At 46.5% G+C, this 22,335-nt stretch overlaps 1 protein-coding gene and 1 long non-coding RNA gene across 4 annotated transcripts in view; one reads left to right on the top strand and one right to left on the bottom strand.

Annotated features, from left to right (window-relative positions):
* The window catches only part of NKAIN4 (sodium/potassium transporting ATPase interacting 4), a gene marked incomplete at its 3' end in the record, with an annotated part of 104,619 nt that overhangs the window by 81,548 nt on the left and 736 nt on the right, over positions 1-22,335 (bottom strand). The gene's annotated exons all lie outside the window — the stretch shown is intronic.
* LOC310708970 lies at positions 6,860-14,008 on the top strand. The gene is made up of 3 exons (XR_014527272.1): positions 6,860-6,953; positions 12,494-12,712; positions 13,230-14,008. It is a non-coding gene; the product is annotated as an uncharacterized lncRNA (long non-coding RNA).

The raw sequence follows: 22,335 nt of genomic DNA, 5'->3' as shown, positions 1-22,335 counted from the left end.
TGCAGGGCAGAATGAAATGCACAACCCATGAAATGAACTGTGGTTCACTTTCTTCTTCTTCTTCTTCTTCTTCTTCTTCTTCTTCTTCTTCTGTGATCACTCGTAGCTGAGTAAGATTGTCTTTCACAAACACGGGTTTAACAATGAGTCCATAGATGACTATGGAGGCCAATTCTGGATCCACACATCCTTCCACAGTGGGGACTTTGGTTACCGGGTGGGAGTTGATCATGGTGAGGGTTTGCCAAGCATGCCTTCCTCTTAGCACGTTTCTCCCTTTTGTCCTGAGTTTGAGTGTCTTCAATGTCCATGACACCTTTGGTAAAGGCTGTTCTACAATTGGAGCACTCGCAAGCCAGTGCTTCCCAGTTGTCGGTGTTTATACTACATTTTTTAAAAAATTGCCTGGAGAGAGTCTTTAAGCCTCTTTTGTTGACCACCAGCATTACGCTTTCCATTTTAAAGTTCTGAATAGAGTAGTTGCTTTGGAAGATGATAATCAGGCATCCGCACAACATAGCTTCTTCCTTCCTTGGAGTCTCGTTTTGTTTTGCCACAGCTGTGTTGGTAGCCTGGCTACCATTTTGTATCATCCACACAATCCTGGCCCTAGCATTGTTCCACTACACAATATATATTTAGTGTTCTGCGAAGTGGTCTTCGTTTTTCAGAGGCAACAACAGCTGGAATTTCTGTTGAGAAGCTCCATGTATCCATTCTTGACAGAAGCCACAGAAGAGATGGAAGAGACCCAGAATGACTGCTTCCTGGCCAGTGGGTTGCAATACAGTCACAGAGGCAATGCAACTCATCTGGTGGGCTGAGATTGTTAGATAATGAGTTGGGTGGACACTTCATGCCTCAACCTCAAAGAGGAAACACATCACCAAAAAAGGAGGGCACTTACTGGACTATACCATAGGCGCCGACTCCATGGGCCGAGCCCCCTCAAAAATTCGTTTGGGGGGGCTCTGCCCCCCAATAATCTCGGGCGCCCCTCCAGCAGAGCGCCACCGCCGCCCCTCCCCCAGCCCAAAATGCACAGGGTCGGGCTGCATGCCTCCTGCCCTCCCTCCCGAGCAAAAGCTCCACCCAATTTCCTTCGGAGCTGATTAATAGGCGCAGCACGCTCTCCCCTATTCGCTCACGAGGAGGCGGCGCCACTTTATCTGCATATTCATGAGCTTATTTATTATTCATGAGCTTTCCCGGGGGCCCCCCCCCAATATTTTTTATAAGTCCGCGCCCCTGGACTATACAGTGGTACCTCGGTTTAAGAACAGTCCGGTTTAAGAACGATTTGATTTACAAACTCTGCAAAACCGGAAATAGTGTCTTGGTTTGAGAACTTTACCTCGGTCTAAGAATGGGATCTGAACAGTGGAAGGGCACTCATGAGGACAGGAGGCCTCATTAGGGAAAGCGTGCCTTGGTTTAAGAACCATTTTGGTTTAAGAACGGACTTCCGGAACAGATTAAGTTTGTAAACCAAATTACCACTGTACATTCAAAGTAGCCTCATACCATTTAAACAGCCATGGCTTCCCCCAAAGAATTCTGGGGAGTGTAGTTTGTTGTGGGTGACTGGCGCTGTTAGGAGACCTTCTACTCCACTCACAGAGCTACAATTCCCAGAGATCCTGGAAGAGGAATTGATTGTTAAACCATATTCAGAAGTGTAACTCTGTGGGTTAGGGTTAACCTTAACAGCTGGAACTCCCCATTATACCTAAATGCCAAATGAAGCTACAGACAGACAGGCAGACAGATGGATGGATGGATGGACAGCCACACACACACATCAAAATTCCACCCCATGTACAATTGGGATATTTGGGGTCACTTGCCTCTAATTATTCTCAGACCAGGAAGAATAAATATTAGGATCAAATTTGGGAAAACAAGATCTTAGCTTTTTTGATATGGGATTTTGTAACAAAGGCTTGGCTGGCTTTCTTTTGGAGAGGCAGGAGTACGCGCAGAGGAAGCAACAGTTTTGTTATTTCCTTGAATAAATGTATGTTATGCATTTCAGGCAGGCCCAGATTCTGTTTTTGCTGGCAAGTGGGGAAGGTAACACCCCACATACAGCAAAGCAGTGTTTATTTTCTCAAGGGATGGGGAAGGGAATGCAAGATGGGGATGCTGAGCTATGACAAGCCGATTTCCCTTTGGTTTAGGAAGTCACGAGCCAGCGTGAAGAGAGAGTTCACTTGCTGCTGACCTCTTCCTTTCCATCCCCTTGGCAAAAACACTGGGTTCATGCTCTGGTCATGCGCCTCCCTCCTCGATTACAGCCACATTCCCTTCTCTGGCCTTAGTGCATCCTGCTTCAGCCTGGAGTTGCCAGATCTCCAGGGCTAACCTGAAGATGTTTGCCTGGCCTCATCCAGGTGACAGGCTTCAATCTCTAGGTAAGTGAGAGTGTATTTAATAATGAGGGGTGGGGGGTACCAAGAAGACAATGCATGCGGCTTTTAAATTTCATCCCAGGAGGAGCTGGCTGCAAATTACAGCACAGACACTCGCAACCTTTCTCAACCTGTGGGTCCCCAGATGATGTTGGACTACAATTCCCATCACCCCTAGCTAGCAAGGCCAGAGCTCAGGGATGATGGGAGTTGTGGTCCAACAACATCTGGGGACCGATGGGTGGAGGACCACTGCATTCACCCTCCTCCACTTCTTTCTCCCAATTAACTTCCATCTCCAGGGGCTGCTCCTATGTCTCAGGTTTGGGCCTTGATAACTCAGAGTCAGGGATATCCTTGACTTCTCTTTTCTCTCTTCTAGGTAGCTGTTTGCTCCCAGAAACTATTTGCCTGCCTCATCACTCAGGGCACCTCCAGACAGTCTGTTCGTTGTTCATCCCCAATTATTTGTGCTCTTGATGGTATTGGGGTGGTTATACGTTATCCCACTATCAATACCCTTTGCACCTCCAAAAGTTGCAGGCTGGACTGAATTGCTTCACTAGTGGTCAGTGTTATGTAATCCCATTTTCAATACCGTTTGCCCCTGCAAAAGTTTTTTTTTGGGGGGGGGGGTCACAGTGCTTCACTTCTAATCAGTGCATATCCCAAAACTTCCTGTAACTTTTTATACCACAATTATATATATTTTTTGTCCCGCTTTTGTTGCTCTGTGGTCAAGAGTGCCCCTGCAGGTGGCAATAGCCTGATAATGTTGTTGTAACATCACAGAACAACTAATAAAGCGGAAGGAAGGGTGGGTGGTCCAGTATAATTCCTCCACAAATGCACTATACAGTGGTACCTCAGGTTAAGTACTTAATTCGTTCCGGAGGTCCATATTTAACCTGAAATTGTTCTTAACCTGAAGCACCACTTTAGCTAATGGGGTCTCCTGCTGCTGCCGTGCCACCGGAGCACGATTTCTGTTCTTATCCTGAAGCAAAGTTCTTAACCTGAAGCACTATTTCTGGGTTAGCGGAGTCTGTAACCTGAAGCGTATGTAACCTGAAGCATATGTAACCCGAGGTACCACTGTAATTGCATCAACAGCATGTTGCAGAATACACACACACACACACACACACACACAAAGAATATAAAGAACATTCTGGAGGGGCCCTCAGATTTAATAATAATAATAATAATAATAATAATATCTTTATTGTCATTGTGTGCTATTCTTCAAAACCTCATTGGTTTGGAGAAGAGCAGGACCAGGTCACAGGACAGGTGTACATAGGTGAAAAAGGTCACTGCCAACTTCAGTTTTTGTGGTCCCTGAGGAAGATGTATCTGGTGTGAAACACCATCACTCCTGGCTGTTTGCTCACCAAGCAGAAGATGGGTGGGACAAGCAAGTGACAGCAATTCTCTTCTTCTTCATTGCCAACGTTATTCACTTGCTCAATCCTTTTGACCGAGGGAGGGGGTGAAACAACAGGCGACAACAGAAACAAGTGACAACTGCAGCAAGGCTACTGCTTGACTTGACCAGAGGATGGGGAACATTTAACAGCCTGAGGGACACATTCCCTCTTGAACAACCTTCCAGGGACTGTATGCTATCGAGATTGCGGCCCCACAAAAGCGCTTTTTCCAGGGCGAGAGCGTGGCACCCAAAATTGCCACTGTCAGCTTGCACAAAAAATCGGGATGTCCCATTTTTTTCAGGCCATTTGATGGGTATGAAACTATAGAAAGTCAGTATACATTAAATGTATATGTATGCATGTACTATATGATTTGTGTGGCCTGGAGAGAGCAGGGGTGGCCTGAGACAGAGTCCAGAAGACAAGAGAGAGGTGTCCCTATGGTTCCCCATCCTTGATCTAGATCAGTGATAATAGAATAGAATAGAATAGAATAGAATAGAATAGAATAGAATAGAATAGAATAGAATAGAATAGAATTTATTATTTATACCCCACCCATCTGGCTGGGTTTTCCCAGCCACTCTGGGCGGCTTCAAACAGAGTATTAAAATACAGTGGTCTGTTAAACATTAAAATATTCCCAGAGTGGGTGATACCAACCACTAGGGGGTAGTAGGATTGCTAAGGGTGGCACTAAGATGAATTGGGGAGCTTGAGGTGTAAATGGCGCTGAAAAGCTGGTATCACTGGACCAAGTTCACCATTTTGTTGAACTAATCAAACTAAACAGTTTTCATTGGATTTTGAGTAAATGCACAATCCATTATTAGTGCTTCAAATTTTATGCTGTCATCATCATCATCATTTATTTATTTATACCCCACCCATCTGGTTGGGTTTCCCCAGACACTCTGGGTGTCTTCCAACAGAATGATCGAAACACGATAGAACATCAAACATTAACAACATCCCTGAACAGGCTTGCCTTCAGATGTCTTCTAAAAGTCCGATAGTTGTTTTTCCTTGACATATGACAGGAGGGCGTTCCGCAGGGCGGGTGCCACTACTGAGAAGGCTTGGTTCACTGTAACCTCACTTCTTGGTTCACTGCTTGGTTCACTGTAACCTCACTTCTTACAGTGAGGGAACTGCCAGAAGGCTCTCGGAGCTGGACCTCAGTGCCCAGGCAGAAAGATGGGGGTGGAGACACTCCTTCAGGTATCTTCCTTCATGGCAAACCGCTGTTCTGAAAAACGTGTCATATAGGGTAGAGTAGGGGGCACAGGAGATGAGTTTATGGAACCCAAGGTTGCAGTGGCCGCTCCCCCAAAAAGTTTGGGAACCACTGCTCTAGATAGACCAGTACTTTTACTGGGTACAAAGGCAGCTTTCTGCATTCCTTCTTCGCTGCTTTCATTCACCCCTGTCAAGAGTGCGTGCAGGAGCCAGGCCCTGTGACCAGTAGGGCTTTGCAGGACTAGGGCCTTCCTAAGATTGTTCTGGAGAGGCAAGGCACAGTTGCACAGGTGAGGCCGCTTCGTAACTCACTGCAGCTGGTGGCAAGAGCCGGGAAGGGATATAAGGTCAGTATTTCCCTTCAGCTCTTTGCCACAGCAACACGTTTCCTGATTTGTTGCGTTTGGCTCTTTGCTTCCTGATCCTCGGACCTTGGCTCCTTCCTTCTCGACCCTCGGACCCTTGACTTTGTGAGTCCTTGCTTCTTGACCCTCAGACCCTTGACTTCGAGACTCCTTGCTTCTCGACCCTCGGACCCTTGATTTCGTGACTCCCTGCTTCCTGACCCTCGGACCCCTGGCTTCTGGACTCTCGTTCCTGCTCCCACCCCACCATCTTGCCCCCAGTCCTGACGTCTTCAGACCGTGACAACCCCTTGCTGAAGTGTCTTGGCTTCAAAGACAAAGAAAAGAAGAAGCTAGGATTCTATTCAGGGTGTAACATCTAGCCAGCTCCTCCAAGAAGCCAAGAGGAGGAGTGTTGGTAACTACGGATATTTACGTGGCATTGTTTAAGCACTGCTTATTCAGTGAAGAGCGTCGTTTATCTCCCCTGTCATCCTATGCAATTTGTTTTGGTTCCTCCGAATCTCTCAACAGCACACTTGACTCCCGAGTCCATTATTATGTATGCTTTTTTGGCCTCCTCCCAACAAACACTCCAATTAAGTTTCTGTTCACAACGGTCCCTCGTGTCCATCCATCCCTCGCTCGCTCGCTCACAAGCCCCGTTCCCTGTGTTTGTCATCCAGGCTAGCAGTCCCCCCCCCCCAAATCAGCTGATTCATGTTTTATTCAAAAGCGAATCGACTTCTTTACGAGAGGGCAGCAGGCCAAACCTGTCGTAAGGATCTTAAAGGAGACAAAAACATAAGAAGGCCTTTATTCTTAATCCCGGCTTTATCTCCTAGAACCTGCTCTCCACTCCAGGTCTCTGCTTTGGAACATTTGAAATTATAATAAGGAAGGGGGAGTGGGCTTTGAAAGAGGATGGGGCAAATTCATGGAGGATCCTACTATCAATGGCATCTCACAAGCATCTGGTTGGCCACTGTGGGAACAGGATGACTATATGGGCCATTGGCCTGATCCAGCAAACTCTTATGATGTCCTTTGGGCTACAGCTAAGGAAGGCCAGCTTTGTTTGTTTGAAAAGATTCTAGGTTTATTTCACACACAGCCCTGCAAATAGCTCAAGTTATGCTCTTAGATCTAAGAGAGGATTAGACAAATTGGTGGAGGAGGGGGCTGTTGATGCCAGAGGCAGTAATGCTTCTGAATACCATTTGCTAGAAACCACAGAAAAGAGTGGTCTTAGGGTCGAATCCTGCTTGCCGGTTTCTCACAGGCATAAGGTTGGCCACCTTGAGAGCAAGATGCTGGACTAGTTGGCCAATGGCCTAATCCAGCAGCCGCCTCTTATGATCTTAAGAGTGCCTTCCTCCTTCCATTATTGCAGAACTGTAAACAACTCTATCTGTAATTTCAGGGATGGGCAGACCTCAGGCTTGCAGGATCTGTTTCGTGTGTCACCATAGTCCTGAGGAACCCCAGTGCTGGGTGGAATACAGTGGCTATGAGTTGGACAGAAGGTACTTCCAGACTGTTGCTGTTATGGGGAAGGGTTCTGAAATATATTTGGAGTCAAGTGTGAATTTCATGCTCTTTATTCAGCTCATAGTAGCAATGAATGAAGCTTTCCCTAAAACGTCTAGCTATATATACATTATTTACACAATGGGCCCGACGTGATTGGCTAATTCCGGGCTGCTCCTCTAGGCCAATCAAGCTGTGGATTCACTTCCTCCAGAAGCCTGATTGGCTGCTCCTGCAGGCCAATCAGGTTGCTGATTCACTTCTACCTGGAGCTGGATTGGGTGGCTCCTGCGGACCAATCAGACTACTGCATTCTGGATCCTATTGTTCTAAGATTTAGCTCAGTACATACCAGTTTGATCACATACCAGAAAATTCTGGTTGTACAATTAATAGTTGGCTGGGAGGTCTTGCACCACAAACCCACTTCTTCCAAAGACCGATCTTTGCAATAAAGAAAGTCTAAAATATTGGGAAAGCACTGAGTTGGCAGTGGTGCTGTGCTAATCACGTGAATTAACTCCAACTCTGAGATTTATTGGCCCGTCGCCTTCTTTTTTCCCTTTATTCAAGCGTTTCATTCAAGAGTTTTCTCCATCCCAGTTCACAGATTGCAAATGTATATTTGGCAACAGAATGGATCCTGCTACTTGTAGAGTCAACTGTCATTTAGGAAACGGAACAAAGGGGACATTATTCATCTGCTGGAAAGACGTACAATCCCCTTTTTGTCCCAGACGTTTGTAGAAAACCATATTCTGTTACCACGCCTTTCGCTCTCTTGCCACCAGTTGCACAATTCACAGCCAAGTGCGGTTTTAGGGGAGACTTGAACCGCCCCATTTACACTCCTAAAGTGGCCCAGATCCAGAAATGCACACACAATGTTATGAGGCACTGGTGCCCTGCAGCAAACAGGTTTCTGCATGGACTATGAAGTGTCTTATATGGTTTGGGAGGCACAGCTCAGCATTCATGTGCTTGGGCATAGGGTTCAATGACACAGGTTCAATCTACACCACCTCTAGATGGGATGCCAGACAATTCCAAATAGAACAGAAACAGGAGCAGAAATTGATGGTGTTTGTGAACTCATCCCACATCCAGAATTGAAATCCATCCAGTGAATGCAGTCGGTATTCACGGTTGTTGCTTTCCATCTGCAAATATGTAACTGATGACGTTTCCTTTTCACTGAAATGAATGGACTGGAACAATGCAGTGATGACATAACTTACCAAATTTACATAATTAATTATGCAAATTGGGTAAGTTGTGTGATTCTTCCACAGTGGACAGCGTGAGGAATAACGTAGTTCCTGGTGGAAGTGGAACTGCAGCAGAACAGAAACAGCGTTGTGTGCGGCAAATATAGTTGCTATAAGTCCGTAAATGAAACACAATTGATTATGTGGAAATGCAGGAATAAATCCCCACCCAGTGGAATGTCATCCCATCCAATGTCAAGGAAATAAAAAACTTTTTGACTTTTAAAAGACATCTGAAGACAGCCCTGTATAGGGAATTTTTTAATGTTTGATGTTTTATTGTGTTTTGATTTGTTGGAAGCTACCCAGATTGGCTGGGGCCACCCAGTCAGATGGGCAGCAAATTATTATTATTATTATTATTATTATTATTATTATTATTATTATTATTATTATTATTATTATTGCTGCTGCTGCTGCTGCTACTACTACTACTATACTACTACTACTACTACTATACATTTCCCCCCGTTTTGCATTCGTGTTTCCTTTGCAATGAAATGAATGGGGTCAAATATGGCAATTTATATTACTTAACTATTTACATAAATTTCATAAGTTATGTGATTTGAGCGCAGCCAGCAGTGGAATGAATAATGCACTTTTGATGGAAGGTGAAATGCAACAGTGATGAATACAGGGCTGGAGGGAAAGCTGTGCTTTCTTAGGATCCCTAATCTCTCTTCTCAGCAACTCTAGGAACAACCTCTGCCCCAAATCCACATTGGACAGACTAGAGGGCATACCACCGTACAGAGTTCGCTTCCCTCCCATCCACCCACACATAACTCTTCAGCTCCATCTGCTAGCTACTCTGGGACTGCCCTTTAGCATCTGGGAGACTACATCAGGAAGAACATCTCATCAGGGGGATTCCAGGGCATGTTCCAGAATGCAAAAACAGAAAACAAGCTAAACAATTTGCAACTGAAAGAATGGAGTGGGTCCTATAAGCTTAGACTGGCATTCAACTAATGGACCTAACTGAGCCATGTCCATTCATTACAAAGTGTCTGCTCTGAGTAAAACCACCCATGTATCTCAGGTATCCAAGACCAGGCCATAGAGTGCAAGTTTCAGCTGATGACAAAAGCTATACAAGGTGCCAGATGGATAGCCACACTCAGTGCTCTCCCCTTAGTCACCACCCCACAAGCTTCCAAAGGTGGTAGAGCTACCAAGACCCCATTGCTGGTCTCAACACCCAAATGTGCATTTCAGATGTTGTTGTTGTTGTTTAGTCGTGTCCAACTCTTTGTGACCCCCTGGACCAGAGCACGCCAGGCACTCCTGTCTTCCACTGCCTCCCGCAGTTTGGTCAAACTCATGCTGGTAGCTTTGAGAACACTGTCCAACCATCTTGTCCTCTGTCGTCCCCTTCTCCTTGTGCCCTCCATCTTTCCCAACATCAGGGTCTTTTCCAGAGAGTCTTCTCTTCTCATGAGGTGGCCAAAGTACTGGAGCCTCAGCTTCAGGATCTGTCCTTCCAGTGAGCGCTCAGGGCTGATTTCCTTCAGAATGGAGAGGTTTGATCTTCTTGCAGTCCATGGGACTCTCAAGAGTCTCCTCCAGCACCATAATTCAAAAGCATCAAATCTTCGGCGGTCAGCCTTCTTTATGGTCCAGCTCTCACTTCCATACATCACTACTGGGAAAACCATAGCTTTAACTATATGGACCTTGCATTTCAGATACCTGGGGCCAATGCCATTTAGGTCTTTAAACACTAGAGTGAGCACCTTAAACTGGCAATTCAGTCGGTGACAGCTGCTGTGTGACGGCGGTGCAAGGAAGACAGCCGGTGGAAGCTGAGAATCTTGACCGCCACCTGAATTCATGCCCCGTACTCCCCCAGACAATGCCCAGGGAAAGGGGAAAGGTCAAGGACAGAGACATATCAAAGCTTGGCCTCCTGACACACATTGCATTCGGCTCTCCCCGCTAAGGGAATACACCCGGCCGTGAATCTGCAGCTACTCAATACATATCGAGACAGTGGAGCAAACTCACGAGGGAGACCTCTGTTATTATTACAAAGGAGCGTAACCAAACACAGGAGAGCAGCTTCGAAAGAGGCCATTTGGAAACCGTGTGCGTGATCCAAAAGTTAATGGGAGTCACCATATGTTGCTCTGCACCAGCTGAGGCCTCCGGACCTGCTGATCATTATAATCATTATTTATTTAGATTCGTAAAAGTGGTCTTACGGCACCTTGGAGATTTGCCGCTTTATTGCTCCAAGAGTCTCTGGTAAGCAAGAGGCTGCTTCACATCAGTTGCCTCATGTGCACCAGAGGTCCTGACTGAGCTGGTTTTCCTTGTCCCTCTTCCTTGCAACTTGTCACGCCTATGTTTTCTCTTTGAGGATGGTTTTCAACCCATTTCTTTAGTTGTAGGCTGCTTCCTCATTAGCGTTTCTTAAGCATGGCATGAGTAGTGATGTATGGAAGTGAGAGCTGGACCATAAAGAAGGCTGATCGCCGAAGAATTGATGCTTTTGAATTCTGGTGCTGGAAGAGACTCTTGAGAGTCCCATGGACTGCAAGAAGATCAAACCTCTCCATTCTGAAGGAAATCAGCCCTGAGTGCTCACTGGAAGGACAGATCCTGAAGCTGAGGCTCCAGTACTTTGGCAACCTCATGAGAAGAGAAGACTCCCTGGAAAAGACCCTGATGTTAGGAAAGATGGAGGGCACAAGGAGAAAGGGATGACAGAGGATGAGATGGCTGGACAGGGTTCTCAAAGCTACCAGCATGAGTTTGACCAAACTGCGGGAGGCAGTGGAAGACAGGAGTGCCTGGCATGCTCTGGTCCAGGGGGTCACGAAAAGTCGGACATGACTAAACGACTAAACAACAACAATAACCATGGCATGTAGAAAGAAGGCGAACAGAAGACGGAAGAGTGAAAAGTCACCAAGGGAAACACTTCCTGGAATAAACACTTAAAGTGCTTCCTGGGATAAGAAAGTGTTTGTTATGCGACAAAGGTTCTTAACTTAAACTTGATCAGAAAGGAGATCCACAGGGGAACAACAATGAATGCATGGCTTCTAGCAGTTAAAAGCTGTGCATCAGACTCCCCCAAGTTCTCAGTGGTTGGGCTTAAACCCAACACGTAACATTACCTGAACCCAAGTTGCTAGGGCCTTCTTGATAGTGGTGCCCGCCCTGTGGAACGCCCTCCCATCAGATGTCAAGGAAATAAACAACTATCTGACTTTTAGAAGACATTTGAAGGCCGCCCTGTTTAGGAAAGTTTTTAATGTTTGAAGTTTTATTTTGTTTTAATGTTCTGTTGGGAGCTGCCCAGAGTGACTGGGGAAACCCAGCCAGATGGGCAGGGAATAAATAATAAAATTATTATTATTATTATTATTATTATTATTATTATTATTATTATTATTATTATTTGCCTTGTAAATTAGTACAAAACCACTGAACCTGGCCCAGTGATATATGGGCAGCCACATATCCTGCAAGTGTCCCAGAAAAAACAAGCATCCTGCTTCCTTGTGTTGAGATCTCACCTTCTAAAAAGCGTGGTGCCCCAAAATGTGTGTTTTGGGGTGCCGTGTGAGCACAGCCCTGAACAAAGTGTCACTGAAGGTCAATGATTTCCCATGGGTCATATGACTCTCACAGAAGCAGATGCAGGAAGTTGCACGTCTTGGTTTTGGGACTCAAGATGTTGGAGGTTATGCAGCCAGTGCCAGCTTTTTGGCCACCGGAGTTATGTGCTGATGGTATTATTATTATTACTATTTACTGAATTTATGTACCACCCTAGACCTGCAGGGGGACGCAGGTGGCACTATGGGTTAAACTACAGAGCCTAGGACTTGCCGATCAGAAGGTCGGCGGTTCAAATCCCCGTAACGGGATGAGCTCCCGTTGCTCGGTCCCAGCTCCTGCCAACCTAGCAGTTCGAAAGCACGTCAAAGTGCAAGTAGATAAATAGGTACCACTCCAGCGGGAAGGTAAATAGCATTTCCGTGCGCTGCGCTGGTTCACCAGAAGCGGCTTAGTCATGCTGGCCACATGACCCGAAGCTGTACGCCGGCTCCCTCGGCCAATAAAGCGAGATGAGTGCCACAACCCCAGAGTCAGCCACGACTGGACCTAATGGTCAGGGGTCCCTTTACCTTTACCTTTATATGTGCAGGTCTCAGGGTGGTTCACAGGATAAAATCAGAATATAAAACCACAAAATACATAATCAAAATAAAAACAACAACAACCCAATAACCCCCCCCAAAAGGAGATAGGATGTCAATCCAATCAACCAAAGACCTAGTTAAAGAGGAACGTTTTTGCCTGGTGCCTAAAGGTGTATCATGAAGGCGCCAGGCAATCTTCCCTGGGAAGCGCATTCCACAGATGGGGAGCCACTGCAGAGAAGGCCCTGTTCTCGTGTTGCCACCCTCTGGACCTCTCATGGAAGAGGCACACGAAGAATGGCCTCAGAAGATGATCTCAAGGTCTGGGTAGGTTCATATGGAAAGAGGCAGTCCTTGAGGTATTGCGGTCCAGAGCTATTTAAGGCTTTGTAGGTCAAAGCCATGGTAGTCCATCCCTATCAACAGTCCAGCCACAACAAGTACCAGGAAAACTGGGGCAGAGGACAACCCAGAGGGGGAGAGAGCTCTGTGTGAAGGGAAAGGGGCCATCAGGCACCATCATCAACCCCTAACTGACTGTAGAAGAAGGGAAGAGGGAGGGAGGAAGAGAAGGGGGGGTTGCTCAAACTGACCCTTTAATCTGCTTCTTGTTCTGCTGGTAAGAGAATTGGCAGGGAGAGTTGGCATTATGCAAGCTTCACATCACACACAAACACCACACAGGCACACACACACACCCCTCATTTACAACTCTCCTCACACTGCAATTAAAAAGTACACCCCAGGACCAATGAAATGAGGCTGCAATCCTATACATATTTGTTTGGGATTAAGTCCTATTGAATTTACTAATTATTACTAATAGCGTCTGTGTCTTATCTAGATTGAGCTTCTGTTTATCTGGGGCTGTTATGCAGCCAGACACTGGTTCAGCACATCCCCTGCTACAACTGATTGCGATGAACATGAGAAATAGGGTTGCAGGCGATCAGTGCACTGCTGAAAATGCCCTCGGAAACCCTGGGTGGTTCCTCAAAATGATTTCATGCAGGTGTTGAATAACATGGGGAATAAGGGTGAGTCCTGCAGAACCCCACACAAGACTTCCTCAGCACCAACCTCTGGGGTCAGGTCCCCAAAAGTAAGAGCTGAACCACTGCAAAGGAATATCTCTTGTTCCCCACAGCTGCTCCAGAAGGATGCCATGGTCAATGGTACTGAAAGCCAAGAGATCAACAAAGACCCACAGGTTCACATTCCCCCGTCAATGAAAAATTTGTTTGTGTGAGCTGTCACTCATGTAACCCTCATGTGTGAATAAGCCATTACAGGACTGAAGCCCCTCCACCCATCCTTTAAGGCTCCTAAAGAGATTCTCCTATTTCCCTGAGAAGCTATTTATCTCTGGCCAAGCTCTTGGTGAAGTTGTTTGTTTTTATTTAATGAGTGTGCTTTTTTTTTGCCCAGAGACAAAAAATTGATGATCTCCTAGAAAGTGTCCTTTCATACTGCATCACGGTGTGGTATGCTGGTTTGACATCAGCTGATAGGAAGTGCCTACAGAGGGTGGTGAATACAGCACAAGATATTATGGGCTGTCCCGTGAATCCGCTGGATGAAATAGAGGAAGAACGTTGCCTCAGGAGAGTGAAGAAAATTCTCAGGGATTATTCACACCCTGGCCGGCACTTCTTTGATCTCCTGCCCTCAGGCAGAAGATATAGAAGGATGATTAGTCGCACCAACAGGGTAAAGAACAGCTTCTATCCATGGGCTTTTAGGCTGCTGAATGAAAAGATAACAACAGGGAAACTGACTTTCGGGTTTGGTGGGTGTGCGTCTGTAAAGGAGGGGAATTAAGACTAAGAGAGCTGGGTGGGGGGTGCTCGTGTAATCTCACTGTATACAAGTTGTACAAGTGGCAATAAAGTATTTCAAATTTCAAAGACCACTACCTGGTAAAAGTCATCATGATGTTGCGGCTACAGAGTCAGAACGGTGGTGCCTCACATTCAGAACCGCCCCCAGCCAAGTAGCTGAGCTGAGCTGGGTCCAACCTCACCCACGGGGTTGTTGTGTTGATAAAAGAAAGGGGCATGCATGTACACAAATGTGTGTGTGTGCCACTTCAAGTCACTCAGAAGAAGGATAGGGTGTAATAAATACTTCTCCCTTTATAAAAGGTAAAGGTAAAGGAACCCTGGATGGTTAAGTCCAGTCAAAGGTGACTATGGGGTTGCGGCGCTCATCTCACTTTCAGGCCAAAGGAGCCAGTGTTTGTCCACAGACAGCTTTCTGGGTCATGTGGCCAGCATGACTAAACAGCTTCTGGCACACTGGAACACAGTGATGGAAACCAGAGCGCACGGAAACGCCATTTACCTTCCCAATGCAGTGGTACCCATTCATCTACTTGCACTGGTGTGCTTTTGAACTGCTAGGTTGCCAGGAGCTGGGACAGAGCAACGGGAGCTCACTCCGTTGTGGGGTTTTGAACTGTCGACCTTCTGATTGGCAAGTCTAAGGGGTTCAGCAGTTTAGACCACAGTGCCACCCGCATCCCCTCCCTTTACAGCCAGCAATTAAAATGGGTACTGCCATGTTCATTTCCCACAATGCCCCGCCGTGCATTGTGGAGAATGCACATTTTTCTCTTTAGCTGCACAGAATGTAAACCTAGGCCTGGCATCAGCACCCAATATCCATGGACAGCTGCCGGGATTCTTCTACCTTTACATTCCATACCGTCAAGAGGAATGTATTTTTGATTCCCATCTGCAGGGCTGGTCTAGTCCTGCTAGCTGGAACATCACGGTAGATGAGAACCTGAGCTATATGAACCAAGAAGTTCCTTGAGCACTGCTCTTTTAGCACCCTAATGCATGCAAGGAAGCATAATTATCTTTGCAATTCTTTTTTTGCACGCTGCTGAAAGAGAGGGTGCAGGTGTCCCTAAACGTTGACTGGGCTAATTTATATGTATAGGTGCAAAGGCATAAATAATTGCTATAATTTAAATAGAAATGCTATCCATCCATTGGAGCTGAGGCTCCAATACTTTGGCCACCTCATGAGAAGAGAAGACTCCATGGAAAAGACTCTGGTGTTGGGAAGATTGAGGGCAAAAGGAGAAGGGGACGACAGAGGACGAGATGGTTGGACAGTGTTCTCGAAGCTACCAGCATGCGTTTGACCAAACTGCGGGAGGCAGTGGAAGACAGGAGTGCCTGGTGTGCTCTGGTCCATGGGGTCACGAAGAGTCAGACACGACTAAATGACTAAACAACAACAATCCATCTCATCATGGTGGAAATGACCTGTGTGCCTACTTAATTTGCTGTCCATCTTATGCTCATGTATCTTTAAATTGGTCTTGGGCAGAACATCCCTTCAAACATGAGACATGTGGTGCCCCCAGTCTTGTTATCCTCAGTGGAAGAGTGTTTGCATGCAGAATGTCCCAGGTTCAATCCCAGCACCTCCAAGTTAGGTCTGGGAAAAGACTTCTGCTTTAAACCCCTGGGGTACCACTTTCAGTCAAAGTAGACAATATTGAGCTAGATGGAGCAATGATCTGACTCAGAATGCGGCACCTTCCTATGTCCTCCTATTCTCTGGGGTGTTGGAAGAGGCAACCCCACACTTCAGACCTGTAGGGGGTTTACATACCCTCAGCCTGACTCAACATGCATATTTGGATTGGACATGATCCGCAACCCGGAATTAACACAGCACCACATTTGTCTCTTACCATTACAGAAAGACCAAAAATTAGCTGCCAATGATAATACACCTGTTCATTTCCCAACTATAGTTATATGTGTGTAACAAAATCTACTTCTGGTGTACTTTTCTTTTTCTTTTTTACTGTAACCAAATTTGCAAAAGCCGCCGCTTATTTAAAAACCGTGCTTGTGTGTGCTGATAATTAGTAGCAAGGGATTTTCCACCCCATTTTTTTCCTCCAAACATCCCACGTGATGCTGTTGTGCTCATAGGTACCTGGTTTCTAAGCAGATGGATGGTGGGGAGCCTGGAGTGAAGGTAGCAGATGGGACCTTCTGTGAGAAAGGGGGTCATGCAGTCAGTGCAGTCCGTAGGCTCAGTCCATTTAAGTCTGGATTATGTACCATCCAGAGGGTTTGTTCCTCCCTCCTCCCCCCCCCTTTTTTGGCACAAAGGAAACCATTAGCAGGCATCAATTAAGAAGCAAATGTATCCATGGCTTGGCTCAAATGAGAAGACATCAAGTGGGATGGAGCTGGGGAGCTGAGCAGCAGGATGCAACCCAGAGGAAAGGTGACGGTTCTGAAGTGTGTGTGTGTGGTTTCTGAGCTGGTACAACCTTCTAGTAGGGCTATACCACCTTGGAATGGAACTTTGCATGCCAACATTTCCATGCAGGTAGAAAACCTGCAAATAAGTCAGGAAATATTCTGCAAAGATAGCATGGAAAAGCCAGCATAGCTGCATCTGTTTTGAAACCTCAAGTGTGAGACTGGGGCAGCGGCGTAGTGTGGGTTGTCAGCACCCGGGGCAAGGCAAGTAATTTGCGCCCCCTAACTCCTAACCTGCCATCACTGCCAGCTTCTTCTTGCTGCTGCCTGGTCTGGTGTGGTGTGGTGTGGTTCTCTCCTGCGCTCAGCGCTGCGCTGGGCGGCCGCTACACTGTCCCTCCCCCAGATAGTCCCTCGCGCTCTCTCTGCACCACACGCCTGGCACCCACCCCCTCCACAGTGGGCGGCGACCCAGCGGCTCGGATCGGATTCGCACAGCCAGCACTGCAGTGAGAGAGAGTGAGTGAGCCAGGTAGGGGCAGAGAGCTGCGAGTGCGAGTGCACCCCCCCCCAGATGTTGCGCCCGGTGCGGCTGGCCCCCCCTGCACCCCCCACACTTCACCACTGGACTGGGGTGTTGTAAGGGTGGGCGGAATTCCTTTTTTATGAAAATCTAGTGTGACAAGAAAAGACTAGGTTAGACGCCTGATATCTAGGTTTCTAGGTGGAGGGAATTTAAATTCTCCTCCATATCATACAGGCCTTGTCCTGCAATCTCAGGCAGTACAGATGGGTTGAGAAACTTCAGGTGTAGGGGCTGGATGCAGCCCTCCAGGCCTCTCTATGTTACCCTTGGAATTCCTTCCAGCCCACACTTCCCTCCCTCCAGGCAACATCCCTTGCTTCACAGCCTCCTTGAGTGTTTTCGCCTGGATGGAATGTGGGGAATGCTCTGGCGAAACAAAGCCCTGGAGTTGGCAGGTTTGCAGACTCTGCTCACCAGCTGGTGAACGGAAAGTGCAACCCTGCTCAGCTTGGCTGCCCACACCTGTTCCCAAGTTCAGAACAGACACACACACCCAAAGCTCAAGGCAAGGCTTTTTGAAAGCCCTTTTGCAAGCAACACCGTGTTGCTGCTTATACTGGTTTTCAGAAGGTCAATGAGCAAGGTGGGGCTGTTTGCAAAAGCGCTTTCAAACAGCCCCATGCTGCACTTTGAAGTCCCAGCAGTTGGGACTTCAAAGCACAGCATCAACTGATGTCACTATGGCAACAAGTGATTGGCAGCTTGCAGAAAAGGCTCCCCACCCCTGATATAGACAATACTGAGATAGAGGGACCAATGGTTTGGTTTCGTAGAAGGCAGCTTCCTATGTATATCTTGCAAAAGTTATATACAAAGCTCCACTGATTTTGGATTAGCCTTGGTTGCCTTCTGAAATCTGTTCTTGCCACCCACCCTGCTCCTTCCCCAACTTGGGGCAGGGGGTGTCCTTTCCAATGTTGCTCTATAAAGACATCTTGCTCCTTTTTGAGTGTATCAAAGGTTCAGCTTGATAACAGGGAGACCATTTGTCTTTCTCCTGAACCTGGAGAAGTTTGATGGGCTTCCGCTGACCTCAAAGTGAGCTTCTCTTGCCAGATTAAAAGATGCACTCGCCAACAGCATGCCTTCTCCTGAACCTTGGAAAGTTTGGTGGACTCACATGGAGCTTGCCTTGCCAGATGCACCCCTACCGGAAGAGGCATAGCACCCATTCATTCTTGTACATGTATAGACCAGGAATTAGGAGGGGTGGGTTTTTTTAAAAAAGGGAAATGCAACAATGAGGAGGCTGTGAAGCTGACTGCCGAAGCAGTAAAACCCATTAAGGACCAGAGGGGTGAAGAGTGCTAGCTCCTGTAATACTAATAGAAAGCTTCTTCAAAGGAGACCTAAATGCAGAAGGGAAACTATTCAGGGAGAGACAGAGAAAGAAAGACTTGCAGAGTCTCCTGCCAGGAAAAAGGCAAGGAGGGGAGGTGGAAAGAACTGTGTTTTGGGGGAGGGGGGTGCCGAGGAAGTTAACCATTAACACAGTGCTGCCCAGCACCCAACCTCCCCGCTGGCTCAAGTGATTTCACAGCGTTGTTCTCCGGGAAGAGCAATGGGGCACCACAAATTCAAAGCAGCCAGCAAAAAAAAGCCACAGCGATGAACGAAAAGGGTCCATATCATTATACTTTATGAATGGGTATGGACATCTCCTTTTTTTATATGCTTCATAGGGTCCATCAACATGTGCTGGATGGCGCCCATTAGGTTCCATCGCTGGCCAGATGCATGATGTCACACAGTATAACCAGAACAATTGGAAACAGACCAGGCAAAATCTCATCGTTTCACCCAGTAACTCACTGGGAGTTTCGCCAATAACTTGTGATCTCACTCTTCGGAGAGAAAGCAGGGGGAGAGTGTGTGGTGGGAGGGCGGGTGGGAAGCATGGGCAGGGATGCTAGATAACGTGCTTTAGAAACCCCCCCAACTTTGCATTTTTTTGACCTCTCCGTTTTCGCCGAGGAAAATGCCGTGGGAAGTCTCTAAGGCGATGGCATCCAAAACTGGCTGGGGGAAATGAGCAAGCCGATTCTTCAAGGGGGAGGAGGGTCTCTCTCCCTCTCCCTCTCCCTCTCCCTCTCCCTCTCTTCAAAATAAATAAATAAATAAAACATGCCTGGGGTTCTTTGTTTCAGTATCTTGGATACCAGAGAACTCCCACGCTTGTCAAAAGTGAAGGCCAGCGACAATAATTACTGGGGGGTGGGGAAGGAATTAAAGAAGAGCCCCAATGATGCAAAAGTGCATATTAAAGGACAACGATGATATTTAAACAGCAAGATGAGCCAAGATAAACATGCACTTAAAGATAAATAAATATATATATACAACTCACTAAAGTGAGCACTAGTTATTGATTTCAATGCATGAAACGCAAACGTGTGTACACTTTTCTGCAGAAATATAGTGATTACATTGAACAAACACCCAAATTTTATATCAGTATTTAAAGTTTTCAAAAAGAACGAACCGCCTGAGCTCACTGGTGACGATGAACAACGGAAGACACCAGCCCATCAGCATAAATTCAATCCCAATTAAAACTTCCTCTTCGCTTCTAATCCCCGAAAGCACCTCATTTCAGCTGAAACGTTTCCTAACGTTAGTTTACAACCTGATTGTTTAACGTCCCTCTTTTCCCAAGCAAGACCTAAAGAGTCTCTTTTTAAAACGAAGCGCATTTGGAGGAGCAGTGCCAACTTCACAATGAAACAAACGGAGCGCGTTGCCCTTTTAAGGCGAGAAAGACCCTGTCTCCTATTAGAAATTGACATGTAGGGAAACTTCCAGCTACAAGCTCAATCCGCAGACAATCATAAAACAGCCAAACCTTTGTTTATCGCTGTCCAGTGCTGGGCAAGTATGTGGAATGCCTGAAAGGGTGGGGTGAGAGCCTTATTTCAACAGAGAGCTGCTCTCCATGCACAGTTCAGACAAGAATTTGTCCCCCTGCCCTCAAAGAGAGAGAGAGAGAGAGAGACACGAAATCCCCCACCAACTGTAGTTTGCAATCTGTAACGCTGAGAAAGCTTTAAGCTGTTTGTTTCAGGCTGGCAGACATCCCAGCTCACTGGCCAAGCACATGCTGTAGCAGGGAAAAAGAATTAGCACACTCAATAGAGCCTTATATGCTACTCAATATAAATTATGACCTTTGGCAGTTTTGCTCATCATGACTATTCCAGAGACTATGTGTGGAACTTTAGCAGTTCCCCTTGGATAGCGGGGTGTGGGGGGGGAAGCCTGGCTGTTCCAATTCCAGTTTCAGATCAAGCGGAATAGCCAAGACCTCCCCTATTCCCCAACAGACAGGAAAACAGGGGGATTCCATCCAAAAAATAAATAAATTACATTTTAAAACTTGGACGGAAAAACATCTGTAAGTCACAGCAGCGAACAGCACGAGCACATTATTCCCAAAACGAGGTGGATGCGAAGGCAGTCGTTTCTGGAGCTGTTGAAAACCCAGTTTTCAAGGATAAGGATTTTTGAAAAAAATTGGCATCCAGGTGTCTTTTGTCTGTGTGGCCTCCCTTTCCTTTCAGAGCTGAAAGCAATGGAAAGTTTTCTCTATCGTGCACACACACAAAATGAACCAGGTTTGGGGTTTCCATGTAGCAATCCGTAATTTGGAACAGGACAGAAGTGGGATGAAAAGGCAAAAAAAATAGGAAGCCAAATTGTCTCCGAAAGCCACTAGTTCTGTAGGGCCACTCAACAACCAGCTTAAGCGCATGTCAACAGCGGTGGTGATGTGGACCTCACCTGGCATGCAACAATTTTTCTGGTTTGTTGTTATCCTGAATATTTTTAATGTCTCTTCATGCTGTGCAGTTTTCGCCTCTGAGAAAGGCAGATGGAGGAAAAATGCAAGAGGCTATAGGATTGACTTTCGGTGGTATGTACAGAAATGATTTACCAGGGATTTGCTAGGTTTTTTACAACATTTTAACCACTGTGCACAGAATCTGCAAGGGTGGATTGATTTATTTATTGCTTGCTTGTCTGTCTGCCTGCCTAGATGCTTGCCATATACACAAGACCTGTGGCATAATTAATCCAGAACAGCATGAACCTTAGTGATAAATTGGACCATCACTAACCGGAATTAGAATCTCCTCCAGTCCTACAAAAGGGAGATCTGCTTTTATTTCACTGCTCTTCAGTGACCACGATGGGAGGGAATGTTAAAAGTTGCCTTAAAAGCGTGTTAAGGGGGAACTAATCCACTTGAAGCCATTGTAATGATACGGCTTCCTGTGTCAGAATCCAGTTTCCTAATCCACAGAAGCAAATTTGGAGCAACTTCGAGAAAGAGGTGGCTGTTATTCCGGATTAATTGGAGGCAGCCTTTTGAAGGGGTCAGAGTTGCACCATCACACCCATGGCTGCAAGGCACACAGGTCACTAAAACTGTATGGAATTTGAACTGTTAACACTTTGCAAGGTGCTGCACACCAGGCTGATAACTTGACATGCTTTGGATGCAGAAGGCAAACTTAGAGAGAAAAGTGAGGGCAGCTGAGAAGACAGGAATTATCCTATTATTGTTGTGTTCTTAATATTATTGCTTTCATTTAGGGAAGATAAGAAGGCTGCACTCAACCCTAAGCCCAAGAAGTGGGGCAGGTTAGAAATTCAATAAACTGACTCAAAAGGCATGCGGAAAGGGAAGCAACTCATTGGCAGAGCTGATTCGTTGCGTGCAGAAAATCGTCGGTTCGATCCCCAGCATCTCCTGGTAAGGCTGGGGGAGGACCACCACCCCGAGAATGAATCTGCTAGGAAACTAATAAACCTTAAATTTCAGGAGCCCTGATCCCAGAGGGGCCCCAGAAGCGACTTTAATCCACATTGATTAATATACATTTTTTTATTATTCACGCCAGTGACTCTGACATGGGAGACAATCCACTACAGCCATTTTAATCCAAACCTGAGATCTAGCAGTTTTTAAAAAGTGGAGATCTGTCATGGGACAACCCCACCGAAGACGTTAACGGTGGTGACCCGCACCTGGTTGAGAAAGGGACCACTTTACCAGTTCCAGCTTCAGAACTCCAAAAATGTGGGTCTGCCACTGCCCAGCCCCCTTCCTGGCTGCTGCCAGCCAG

This window comes from Podarcis liolepis, assembly GCF_965112155.1.
Source record: "Podarcis liolepis genome assembly, chromosome: 6".
Taxonomy (NCBI): domain Eukaryota; kingdom Metazoa; phylum Chordata; class Lepidosauria; order Squamata; family Lacertidae; genus Podarcis; species Podarcis liolepis.
Note: the sequence above shows the minus strand (reverse complement) of the source record. Positions and strands in the feature narration are given on the sequence as shown.